Here is a 12582-nt window from a genome sequence, read left to right on the forward strand (position 1 = left end):
ATGAGGCACCTCTGCTTGGCACTGTAAAAGTACATGTATTTGCAGCTCAATCCACCTTGTAAACAAAGTCAGTGCCGCCTTTACAAGCACTGGCAGAAAACTTGTATATAGAAAACAGGTACCCTATGGCTGATATCATTACACAGGTTATTATTAATGGGAGGCTACCTGAGTAGAAAGAATTAATTAAGCAGATATGCAGACAAGGGAGATATGGAATAAAAACTTATTTTATCAAGATGGAATATCAGACAAACATTATACAAATTATAACAGATTATATTGTTAAAACAATGTTGAAATGTGGTCAGGTAGTTAGGATCAAAATAATAAGAGCTTTACTTGTATAGCAAATTTCTTGCACCCCTGTGGGAGACCAGTGTGCAGGATGGGCTCCAGTTCATCGTACCACTTACGGGGTGGTTCCAGCCATTGCGTGGACTGAGGTTCCTCTCTCACCAATCATAAGTACACGGGGATATGGGAAATATAAATTTTATACTTAAATTTAAAGGACTGAAATATATGAATGAGCAAGAATATCCTTCCAGTAACCCTGGGAATGACCACTGTGGGGGATGGGCTTCAGTTCATTACGTGTGGGCTAGAGCTCCTCTCTCACATGTTAGAAGTATACAAGGATGCCAGAATGGAATTTTGGAATTTGGAATTTTGTGTTCTAATGGTATCTACCTTAGATTTTTCTTTTCTTTGAATTTTCACTATTTAACACAATCTAACACCATATATAACATCACAGAAAAAGAGTAACCCATGTAATATTTACACTTTCTTTAGACAGATCCACAAAGCTTTGCAGATGGGTAACAGGGACCCTGTGTACCAGAGGAAGTAATGAGCGTAGATAACACAGGGCTATGTCAAATGCTGCCAAACACTTTCAGCCAACATAAAGTATCCACAAGATGGAGATGGCACAGCCAAAACCGGAGACCATCAAAGTCAGATCGACTACATCATGGTGAAGTGGCACATACAGTCAAGTGTAAACATCGCCAAGACTAGAAGCTTTCCCGTAGTGGACATAGGAAGTGATCATGGTCTGGTGATGATGACCTTCAGGCTACAAGTAAAGAAGGTCAAGAAAGAGAGGCACACAAGAATAAAATCTGATCTTGAGAAATTGAAGGATCACGAAGTAGCAAAAGCCTTCCGAACAATGATTGGTGGGAAATTTGCACAGCTCATCATCCTCAGTGCTGACATTAACCGACATGGACACGTTGATCACCACCTTCAATACAGCAATGATTGATGTTGTTGTTGTTGTAGGGTTTAACGCCATTTTTCAGCACAAGATAGGCTATACATGGCGGCCAGTATAATTGGTGAAGGTAGAACCCTGGAAAACCCCGGAAAGAACCACTGACCCACGAGAAGCTACTGGCAGGCTTTCTCACATACCAACGTTAGCCGAGGCTGAGACTCGAACTCACGCAGACAGAGGTGAGATGGCAGCGATCCGTAACGGTGAGCGCTTTAGACCACTCGGCCACTCGGGGCCCCAGCAATGATTGAAACAGCCAGCAAGATCCTTGGTAGACATTGTCTAGTCAAGAAGCTCTGGGTCACAGCTGAGGTCCTGAACCTGTGTGACAAGAGGAGGGAACTGAAGAATAAAAAGAACAATACAGAAGGGGCAGAGCAGTACAAGGCAGTCAACTGGAAAGTTAAGAAAACATGAAAAAAGCAAAATAGAACTGGATAGAAGAAAAGTCCAAAGACACTGAGGGAAAGTTGAAAAAGAACAACAACAGGAAAGCATACTAACTGATCCAAGTTCTAACAAACACAAACCAACAATGAGTTACCTCCTTACAGGACAAAGCCAGAAACTGCCTCACAAAAGAGAAAGATATTCTGGAAAGATGGACAGACATGGTTCATCCTGGGCTTTGCCAATGTCGCAAAGTGCGATTTTTATTCTCCCTTATTGGCAACAAAATATTCCATTTGGCGATTTTTTTGGCAACAGCCTTTTTGGTTTTCTAATTTGTACATTCAATCATGGATTTGGAGTGGAGAAATTCAAAGGGACAACAAAAATAAGCCACAACTTGGCTACACAATGCACTGGAATCTGTTACATAAACAAATCCTTTGTTTGTATTGACAAACCTATCTTTACAGTGCATTGTTACATCATAATCCGCTTATGTTGACATCTGGCTTGAGTATTGTATGCTGTGATACACTCAATCATGCTACAGGACTATACCTACAATCGACCGACCTCTGAAGACACAAACAGAAACAGCTACAATTAATTGAACCGTCAATCCTTCTGTTCTTTTTTAAAAATATACCAATAAAATAGTTTTGCTAAAACTTCAATGAAAACTGATTACCTTTGAAGTACCAACTGCTGTGTATAAATACAACGCAAATGGAAAAAACTCAATCACAATTATATACTGTCGACAGTGCAACATCAACATGGGTAAACGTAAGTTAGATGTTGCATGTTCATCATCTCATCCTAACAGTAAGTTAAAAAAAATAACAGCATTTGGATTTAGTGCAAATTCATCAGACAACACAGTCAATGAACTTGATATTAAACCTGGCAGTCCAACATCATCTACATGTAGTGATGGTAGTAATGCTTCAAGTGCAACACCACATCATGATGAATGGGTCAAAAGTTCCCGAAAAATTATTGACAGCTGGAAACCTGGGTGTCCGTGGCTGAGATATAATACAAAGTTAAAGCAGATGTTCTGTGATGTATGTATCAAGGCAAGTCATCGATTCATTTACAACTGGCTGTCATATTTTGAAGAAGGAGTGTGTCACCAAACATGAATCTAGGCAGGGTAAGTAACATATGCTAATTTTGCTCTTTGATCTTTTCCTTTTGCCATCAGTCCCGTGTTACAACTGCAGAGACTTAAACTATGCATCAAGAAATAGCAAAGCAAAGAAGGTTTGCATAATTAAAAATAATTTATTTCTCAAAATACAAGAGCGAAAGAATTAAATTAACTTAAGCATGGTGAATGAATTCCTAGTTCATAAAAGTCCTATCAATTCCAATAGTTGCAAGAAATCTGAATACATTCCAATGAATAAAAAATGCCTTTTCTGTGTTGGAAGTTTCAAATGTACATAAAGAATTCATTAATTTCCAAAGAATTCAAATAGTCGTTGAATAAATTTAGTTAATACCGTACCATACAGTACAGTTATTCTAGCGTGTCACGTAAAAAAATAAATCTTTTCAAAAGCCAAGTTGGGAGATTGAATCCAAAAACAGGCAGATTGAGACCTACCAGCAGTAAGTTTTTTTTGCAGCATATTTAAGCGTCATGTAATTATTTATTTTGTAATATTATAGCTGTATTGCTTGTTGTTAATAAAGTGATAACTATCCCATCTTTTGCAATTTTCATTGCCTATTAGATTAATAGACTTTTCATTGCCTATTACATTTATAGACTTGGAAAAATATTCACTACTTGTTCTGGTGACATTTTTGGAAAATTGGCGACAAAATATTGAGGTTGGTGATTTTTTGGCGACTACTTTTTAAAAGCCAGGACCATCCCTGACAAGAGTGCTGCACAGAACTTTACAACCACTAAACCACAATAGATCCAGGGGTACTGAAGGTCCCTCCAGCAACTAATGACAGCCACCCTATCCTGCGTGAAAAAGTAGAAGCCACATTGAGATCGCTAAAAAGGGGAAATCAGCAGGAGTGGGCAACATCCCAGTAGAACTGATCCAAGCTGGGGGAGAAGCAATGATTAGCATCCTCACAAACATCTGCAACAAGATCTGGCAAACAGGAGTATGGCCATCACCGTGGACCCAATCACTGTCCATCACCTTCCCCAAGAAAGGCAACTTGCAACAGTGTCAATACCACCGTGCATTAGGATAGTCTTGATTTTCACCATTGATTGAAACTTTAGTGAAAGGTACAATAAAATTATCCAGTTATTTCCATGCTATCGTCTACTTGTATTTAGCGCTGAACTACAGACTCGAGGTTGTTCGGATCTTACCTTTCGGTCAATGGTGAAATCCAAGACTATTCCGAACTATTCGAATGCAAACGGCACTGCCAGACAGTATTTGTCCAGACGTCAAAATCGGCGAAAAATTATTGCATTTTCTCCAATATGTCACAAACTGAACGAAGTGTGTTAAGATGTTTTGAAAATTGAACTGTTCTTGATTACGACTGGCTTAAGTTGTAAATTAAAAGACGCAATTAGGATAAACTAGCAGGGTTGGAACTACCGAGGATGCGGACTCGTGTCTTCGCTGGTGTTACCTTGTTACAGATTAGAACCCCTATCTCTTGATTCATGGACGGATACTCCAAATTTTCTTTGTAACGAACCCCTGTGCGAACAACAATGAAAATATTAGCGCAGAAACTATAATGATTTGTCCATATGCAAATTTAAATGGCAATGTAAAGTTTATATTTAAAAAAATGTCTTACATCGGATGACTTGTTACCTTTTCCCTCCGTGAACGGTCTGCCGTAGAAAATGCACTTTCGTGACAAAGACTTTTTGGACTGGAATTTAATTAGTAATGGGGCGCTCTATAGGGAGTGACGGGTGGATGGTGAAGTTGTTCTCATATGTTACTTTCATGTACTGTGGCTGAAATTTCTTTGTATATTGTACTTGAGGATATTGTAAATGATCTAAGCACGCAGTTAATCAAAATGACTGTTCATATGTTCACGAAAAATCAGCCTGTATTACTCTAAAGTACATCTTTTTCAGTTATTATTTTTTTTTTTTTTTTTGAGCACCAGACAGATGCCCCACCCCCACCTAGCCAAAGAATAAAAGTGTTTTTATGTTTCACTGAGTCCCCCAGATATGTTGCTTTGTTTTTTAAATTTAAACAGAATTTGGATCAAAAATTTTAAATGAATTTTTGACGGGGTATTTATTTCCTAGTGTATTCTATAGGATTGTTCTTCCGAGTCGGTTTCGATCACCTGACTCGGAGTTATTAGAATAGGGTAAGTGAACTTTGCCACACTAAACCAATGGAGTCTGACGTTGAATCAATAAAGTACGACTTATACGAAGTACCGATAAGGTGATTTCATGTTGTCAGAGATTTCGTCGTATTTTATTGATAAAACTAATGACTATTGTGCACTAAACAATACCAAACTTAAAAAGTGCAGTGGACGAATTATAAAAAGTATACGCTGTTTACTTTACTATTGACCACTGAAGCCAAGACGTAGATACGGGTTATAGTATCAGAACCTTGCCTAGCTAAGATGGTACTACCGCCTAATCATCGTACTACAAATTATCGTAGGAACGTGTATGATGCCAACGGTGCTGAATGATATTACATCTACCCTAGGTATGATAATTTTTTTTAAAAAAAGAAGATAGTTATACTGTGTAATATTTGGAAGAATGTGCTTATAAAAATCTCATTGAGACTTTCTGCCTCAAAATATAAGTATACAAATCTTTAAATTTCCGGATCAGTGTAACATTTTAATAATTCCAATTTTATTTTAATGTCTGTAACCAGCAGCTATAATTTTCTGTTCTATCCCCCCCCCCCCCACGTTTCTTTTGTTCATGGCCAAATTGAATACATTGCTGTCCTATGCATTTCTGTATTTCACCGCAAAGATTGCTTTGCCTTTATTAGGGGACGTCCATTAATTATGTCAACAACTTTTAGGCAATTTTTTACCCCCGTCCCCCCCTTGTCAACAACTATCAAACTTTCAGTGACCCCCCTAATAAAATCCCCCCCCCCAAACTAACAATATTTTATACAGCTTGCTTTTATGCTAAAAATAGAATTATGGAAATTAAAAGGTCTACAAATAAATTTTAAGACATTTTTTTTTACTTGTTTACCAGATTTCAAATTGACTATAACACTTTGAATTCATAAAAAAATCGAGAGTTTATATTCTAGCTTCTATCATCTTACCATGGGGAAGCCAAATGTTCCTCAATTGTTATAATGGGCATAGTGGCTGATTCATTACTTTCTTGTGAAACCGATACACCCGACAAGTCAACATCATCTTCATCTAACCATTCTGCGCTTAACATCTCTCCATGAGCAATAATTGCCATCAGTTCTCTCTGTCTTTTGGCAGCCACTCGTATTGGCCGAATTCTTTGCGGTTGAGGAGCATGTGATAATTGCCTAGGCCCAAGATAGCGTTGTCGGTGCGAGCGAGTGTGTGCCATACCAACGCACCGACTAATTTCCTATTTTTTGATTTATTAAATTTATTGTAAAAAATAACATTGTTGACGTCAATTTATCTCGAACTCCCCCCTCCCCCATGTCAACAATTGTCAAACTTCTTCAAACCCCCTCCCCCCATTTTGTTGACATAATTAATGGACGACCCCTTATGTACATTAATGCTGTTTTATTGAACATTTGTAAGCGTATCATTATTTCAGGTTTTATTTTGTATTTCTATTTTTTTAGTTATCACTCCAACTTCCACCCCTTGTACACGTTTATGCACGAGTGCCCATCCCCTCCCCTAGATATGCAACAAGGACATTGATCCATTTACCGGAAAGACTATGTACAGCTGTGATCAAATCCCAAAGTTTTATATCTTAATCGCCGAGTTCGCAACGTTAGTCCATTAGAGACTCTGATACGATAATTATATGACGAATAGACAACAATTCGAAGTCAGTCCAAAGCACCTCTGTGATAAGGAAGACTAATTGCAACATTTATTGTGCCATCTTTTTGCAGCGTACTATTACTTGTCAGTTTCTGGTGAAAATAGGCATAGGGACCATTATCTTAATATATCCTAATTGAACTGGTGTGTTAGAAAATAAAGGTAATAAATATTGGTAACAAGCCACTGAGTTTTTAAATTTAGATAATTGTTTTAGATAAGTAGGTATATTGACGAGGTGGCCGAGTGGTTAAGGCGATGGACTGCTAATCCATTGGGGTCTCCCCGCGTGGGTTCGAATCCCATCCTCGTCGAACTATTATTTTTACTATAAAAATAATTTGATATTGGTATCTTTTATTTTCCAAAATAATAGTAACATAAACACACATTAAAGATCATTATTTTTTTTTTTCTATTTCATAACAAGTGCTTATTTCGTATCTGTATTTTACACAAATATATTTAACATACAAATTAAAGACCACCACTTCATTTGATAATAGCGATAATAGGCGATGATAACGTGAAAAATCTCACAGAGCTCTGAGTTTGATAGGTTCCCCAACCTGCTTGTCAGTAATCTCTTTCAAAGATGACTGGGTTTACTAACCCCTCCCCCACTTTGTTGTATTATTGAAATGGACTATAGAATCTACATTATGTGTACATTTTTCTTCACCGCTCCGGTGGCCTGGTGGTTCGAGTCCGCATCGGAAGCGGAAGGTCGTGGGTTCGATCCACGGCCGAGTCATACCAAAGACTTACAAAAATGGTATTAAGAGGTTAGTGTTAGGATTGGTCGGCCTGGTGTCAGGATATTGTGACTAGGTTGGACATAATGCTACATGTCTGCAGCATGATGCCCCAGTGCTAGACATCACTACAAACTGCCACATTGCAGACATTGTAGCGATATGACTGAAAAACTGTTAAAGCTACGTTAAAAATCCTAATCACACACACACACACACACACACACACACATTTTTCTTGAACTTATATACGCATGCGTTGTTTGGGACCTGCTTTGTGGATTGCTTATATGAGTCACTCTAAGAAATAAAGTCTTAGAAGCAATAGCCTTGTGTCAGTTCCAACATGCATACATACATACATACATACATACATACATACATACATATACATCTCACTTGAGATAATTCATAACAAGATACACAACACCCTTCCTTTATGGTTCACTTAGTCGTGTTCACGTATTGTCAGGACTTATCTATTTCTAACTTGATGGGGAAAAAAACACTAGATATATTAATAAATTAGACACCTTCAAATATATTAAGCAACCATATAAAGAAGTGCAATACCCGAAGGGGGTTCTTTTAAGTTACCTTTTAGGCTAAAAAGTTTATTCGTGAAAACAGCTTAGTTTAGTAGTTTACCGCCTGTAAACGTTTACAAACCTGGAAACCGACTTTTCTTTTAATAATCTTTCAGATAAACGCTCCATGTAGTTTTAGAGTTGTCAATAGAAACGATATATTGAGAATTAATGTTTTCACTGTAATAAATGTGAAAAATGTAATTTACAGGTGAATCAAAGGGTCAAAACATTGCCTTCTATGTCAGAGACATTGATTTTAATCAGATTGAGTATGCAAGTCACTAAATAATTTCTTAGTCATTGCATTGCAGTTTTCTTAGTCATGGCATAACCAATAAAACCACTGCTTTGCGCATGTCAAAGCAGAACGTCGGATTGTATTATATATTTTTGAATCAAGGACACAATCAAAACATAATTTAAATCTTGCCACTAATTGTCCTGACATGGGTTTTCACCACAGTGTACTAATGGTGTTTTCTTTTTGAAAATAGCGTCAATGTTACGTCTAACATGGCTGTCACGGTGACTAATTTAAAATCGTGTCGCTCACAGATGGTTTCAACACTCAGCATTTAAGAAGATGAAATGTCCGTATCTTGAATACCGGGAAATTCATTTCTATGGAACGCCAGCGTGGTCTTAAGATGATAAAAAAATTTGGATATAAAAGCAAGATGCGAAAGGTTGGAAGATGGGATGACAGCTATCAATGAGAATCTTTTGCAATTAGAATGGAAGAATGAATCCGAACAACTCAAAAGAAAGATAGTAAATGTACAAAATAACTTTGTGAATAAAATTACGATTATATCTAAGAAGACGATGTGTTATTTCTAAGTCTCTTATTTGATTTCTAAAATATAACTTTGAAAATAGCTTGACTTAGGAGCTCTCAAAGATGAATAATTACAGTTGCATCCGCTGATAAGATGGCAGGGGACAGTTTTGTAAATTGGCCCCTGTCAAATTTCTTAACTTAAGGCCATGGTGTGACTTTTTGAGCTATTATTGTATAATAATTAAAGATATGGATATATTTGTGAATTTATTCATTCCGAGCAGCAGGGAGGGGATCCGAGCTTTGGTTTGGAGGGCGACAATCACCCCCACCCCTGCCTTTCCCCCACAGTCAGGGCCTTGGAAAATGTTTGTTTTTTTAATTGCCAAAGGCCAATCCGAACCTTGTTCTGTGACCAGCCCCACCACCACCACCACTCCACCCCATCCGGACCTTAGAAAATGCTGATTTCTTTGTTGCCAAAGGCCAATCCGAGCCTTGTATGTAAGCTTGGTTGGTTTGAAATCCTTTACCGAAGCACGACAACAATAACGCCCAGATATGGTCGAAGGGTGCAAAAAATCAAATTATGTACCGCGCATATCGCTGCGTTTACTTAGTTTGATGTGCGCGTTGCTCAACCAAATATTCTTTCAAGACCAATGCGATAACGTGTTTTGGGATCATTTAAACCAATTCTAATGAATCCTTGTGGAGTTCTGAGCTTGTGCAAAGAAATTTTTTAATGTTTTTATGTCCATGTCGCCGGGACACTAAGTTTGGTGAATATTTCGCAGTGTGTGTATATCAACGCCGTTAAAGGTAACCAAAAATATACAATTATCTCCTATCACTTTGAGCAGAGGTGGGCAAACTTTCCAGTGCAAGTGCCGCATACACAAATTTACACCTTGTCGCGGGCCGCATATTTCATTAAGTAAAATAATTAATATTTGAAATAGCAAAAAAAAAAAAAAAAAAACACTAAAGGTTTTTCTAAATAACATCATAATTAATTTTCAGTTGTTAATATGTTGTTAATATTTGAAAACTTAAACTTAAACTTCAAAAGAAGCACACTTATTTGATAAACAGAGTAACATAAACAGAGTCAGTGCGAATGATGACTTGTTCCTAGGCCGTATGAAGACCCTTGGCGGGCCGCATGAAAGCCCACCCCTGACTTTGAGGAATTGAGTGTACGTCTGTGTAACGTAAATGGCATGTATATTGTCTGCCTCGTGAAACTATTTTGGCTGGATTTGGTTGTTTCCTAAGCATGACATCATCATAAACCACAAAACTATTAATACTACAATCAAGATCTTTGACCCGTATCAGACGACAAGGAAATCATTTGCAACTTCACTGAATTCCTAGATGACATCATAACATCGCTGGTCGTCTGCAGATGGCGCTACTAATAAATTTGTCCCATTTTAACCACCTCATTAACAGGTTGAGCAGCAATTGACTTTTACCAGATCAAGGCGGACCGATGATAATGGCCCTAAAACAGTTTGGTAATGCTAAAACAGCTTGGTAATGCTGGATGATGTTTGATGGGTGTTTGCGTTTGTGTCGCTGAAAAGTCAATCACTTCGTATTGTAGCAATATGTATTATTTATAATCATGAGTCTATATTGTGTTAAATGCAAGTCGGTCACGGATACAACTACGCTAAGAGCAACAACGACAAAGAATAACATGCAGCACTTACGGGCAAGTGTTTAAAATGTGACATAAAAATGTAAGTTTCTGAGTATGCCTAGTGTGCAGTGGGGTGGTGATATTGCTGTGGCGCTCGGGAGATTGCCAGGAACTCTATGGGCTAAGTGTTCCGGTGAAAAGCATCTTCCGGGATACAATTAATGTGGTTTTGGAACATGACTTGATATCAGAATTGACGGAAAACTCAACCTGAACCGGGCGAATTTCCGGTGAATGAGATTGATCAAGCATGCCACACCCATGACGACGCGTATAAATAAACAACTGTGTAATATCAAATAGTGAATTTGCTGCAATTAGTGATATTTATTATTGGTATAACAAGACAGACGTTAGCGGCGATACATTGCGTGCGAAAACGTTTCAAACACCGCATTTAGAATCCGTATACATTTAAAGACCGCAGGAATAACTATTCGACTGCAACAGATTATCGCTAATATAACTCCACCGACGACCACAATGATATCGGTGACGTTAAAGCAGCCAGAATTCGATATTGGTTTTCCAACTCCGATAAAAGCGACTATCGGACATGGAGGGTCCAATAGGTGACTTGAGATCGCACTGGCACTATTACAACTTTATTATTATTTAGCCAAATACAAGAGCAAATCAGTTGGTTGATTACCCTCTAACATTTCACTGCTATTCCCGTATAAGAATAAGTAGGGGTCAGAGGATCCTGACGGGAACGTCGTTTGAATTCCAACAGGATCATATCAAATCGATCAAGTCAATGATGAACTTCAACGCTAAATTAAATCTATAACGGAAAAAAAATCGAATATCGCTATCAAAGTACGTGCGCCAAAGCTGAGTGCCGCAGAGTATATTTTTAGGTCGCTTAGAAAAATATGTATGTTTTTAAAAACCCGTTGTTTTAGATGTAACGATTCAGCAGAACGGGAACCATTTCCATCCAGCGATTCTGTCACAAGTTTACTTAGCTGTCTAGCACATACACCTACAGCCGCTTGAGTTTCATATTGGTGAGACAGCTCTCTAATTTTCTCAATGGTGCCTGCCAGTGGAACAAATTTAGCATTGCTATAATCACTGTCATTGGCCGGTAAACCAGCCAGGGACAATTCCATTTCACGATATAGTAATTGATAAATCTAATTTCCGCCGCTAGTGTATATCTAACTTCTTCCTGTCGCTGCTGTATCAATTCAAAGTAGTCGTTGATTTTTACACCATCAAGCTGAACCGCGAGACCGTCACGTTGTAATCCCTCAATCTCAGAAATAATTGTGTTAAGATTTTCTTGGTTCATTATACAGTAAATGTATTTCTTTAATAAAAAGAGACCTCATCGCGGCCTGGACTAACTATTTGCGATATCGTGCTGCATGATCGTGTAAACTGATTGTAATGAATTCATGTGGAGTTCTCTAAGCATGTGCAAAGAAGTACCTGAACTTACGTACGTCCATCTCGCCGGCTCGCCAAGTCTGATTTATATTTCGCAGTGTATGTGTATCAATGCCGTTAAAGATAACCCAAACATTACTGTTATCTCTGATCACTTTTGAGATCTGAACATATCCTTTGGTAACGTAAATGACATCTGTGAAAATATTCTGGCTGAATTTGTTTCTTTGTCAAACATGATATCATTGTAAACCACAAGAGTATTGATAGTTCGTCAAGATCTTCGACGGACGATGCATCATTGATGTCAGTGATAAATTCAACAGTACCTGTAGAGTTCGCGGCTTTATTAAAGGGTGTAAAATGTGGCACAAACGTTTGCAGGTGGCGACGAGCTATCACCGGTCGCTACGGTCGCTGACGGTGATATTTCCGCGGGACTCGGAAACTTTCTAGGAACACCATGGGGAAAGTACCCGGATGAAAAACATCTATCGGGAAATAATTGATGTGGCCCTGTAACACGAATTGATATCAGACTTGACGAAAAATCTCAACAAAAACCGGGCCATTTTCCAGGAAATGTGATTGATCACCCATGACGTCGCATATAAAAATAAAGATCTGAAACAACAACATATCACTGATGTCTAGTC

At 38.1% G+C, this 12582-nt stretch overlaps 1 protein-coding gene and 1 non-coding gene across 4 annotated transcripts in view; one reads left to right on the top strand and one right to left on the bottom strand.

Moving 5' to 3' along the window:
- The window catches only part of LOC149805753 (protein dispatched homolog 1-like), a 62675-nt gene extending 57880 nt beyond the window's left edge, over window positions 1–4795 (bottom strand). Inside the window, exon 1 of one of the 3 annotated variants that reach the window (XM_089950423.1) lies at window positions 4478–4795. The gene's annotated coding sequence lies outside the window, so the exon portion shown is untranslated. Of the gene's footprint in view, window positions 1–342; window positions 2244–4477 lie in introns of those variants that run through there. The other 2 variants (XM_089950425.1, XM_089950424.1) reach the window with 2 other exon arrangements.
- A 2128-nt stretch (window positions 4796–6923) lies between these two features.
- On the top strand, window positions 6924–7005 carry Trnas-gcu (transfer RNA serine (anticodon GCU)). Its single transcript has one exon. It is a non-coding gene; the product is annotated as a tRNA-Ser (tRNA).
- Window positions 7006–12582: the final 5577 nt, after the last annotated feature.

This window comes from Sinohyriopsis cumingii, chromosome 2, assembly GCF_028554795.1.
Source record: "Sinohyriopsis cumingii isolate HCF-2022 chromosome 2, ASM2855479v2, whole genome shotgun sequence".
Classification (NCBI taxonomy): domain Eukaryota; kingdom Metazoa; phylum Mollusca; class Bivalvia; order Unionida; family Unionidae; genus Sinohyriopsis; species Sinohyriopsis cumingii.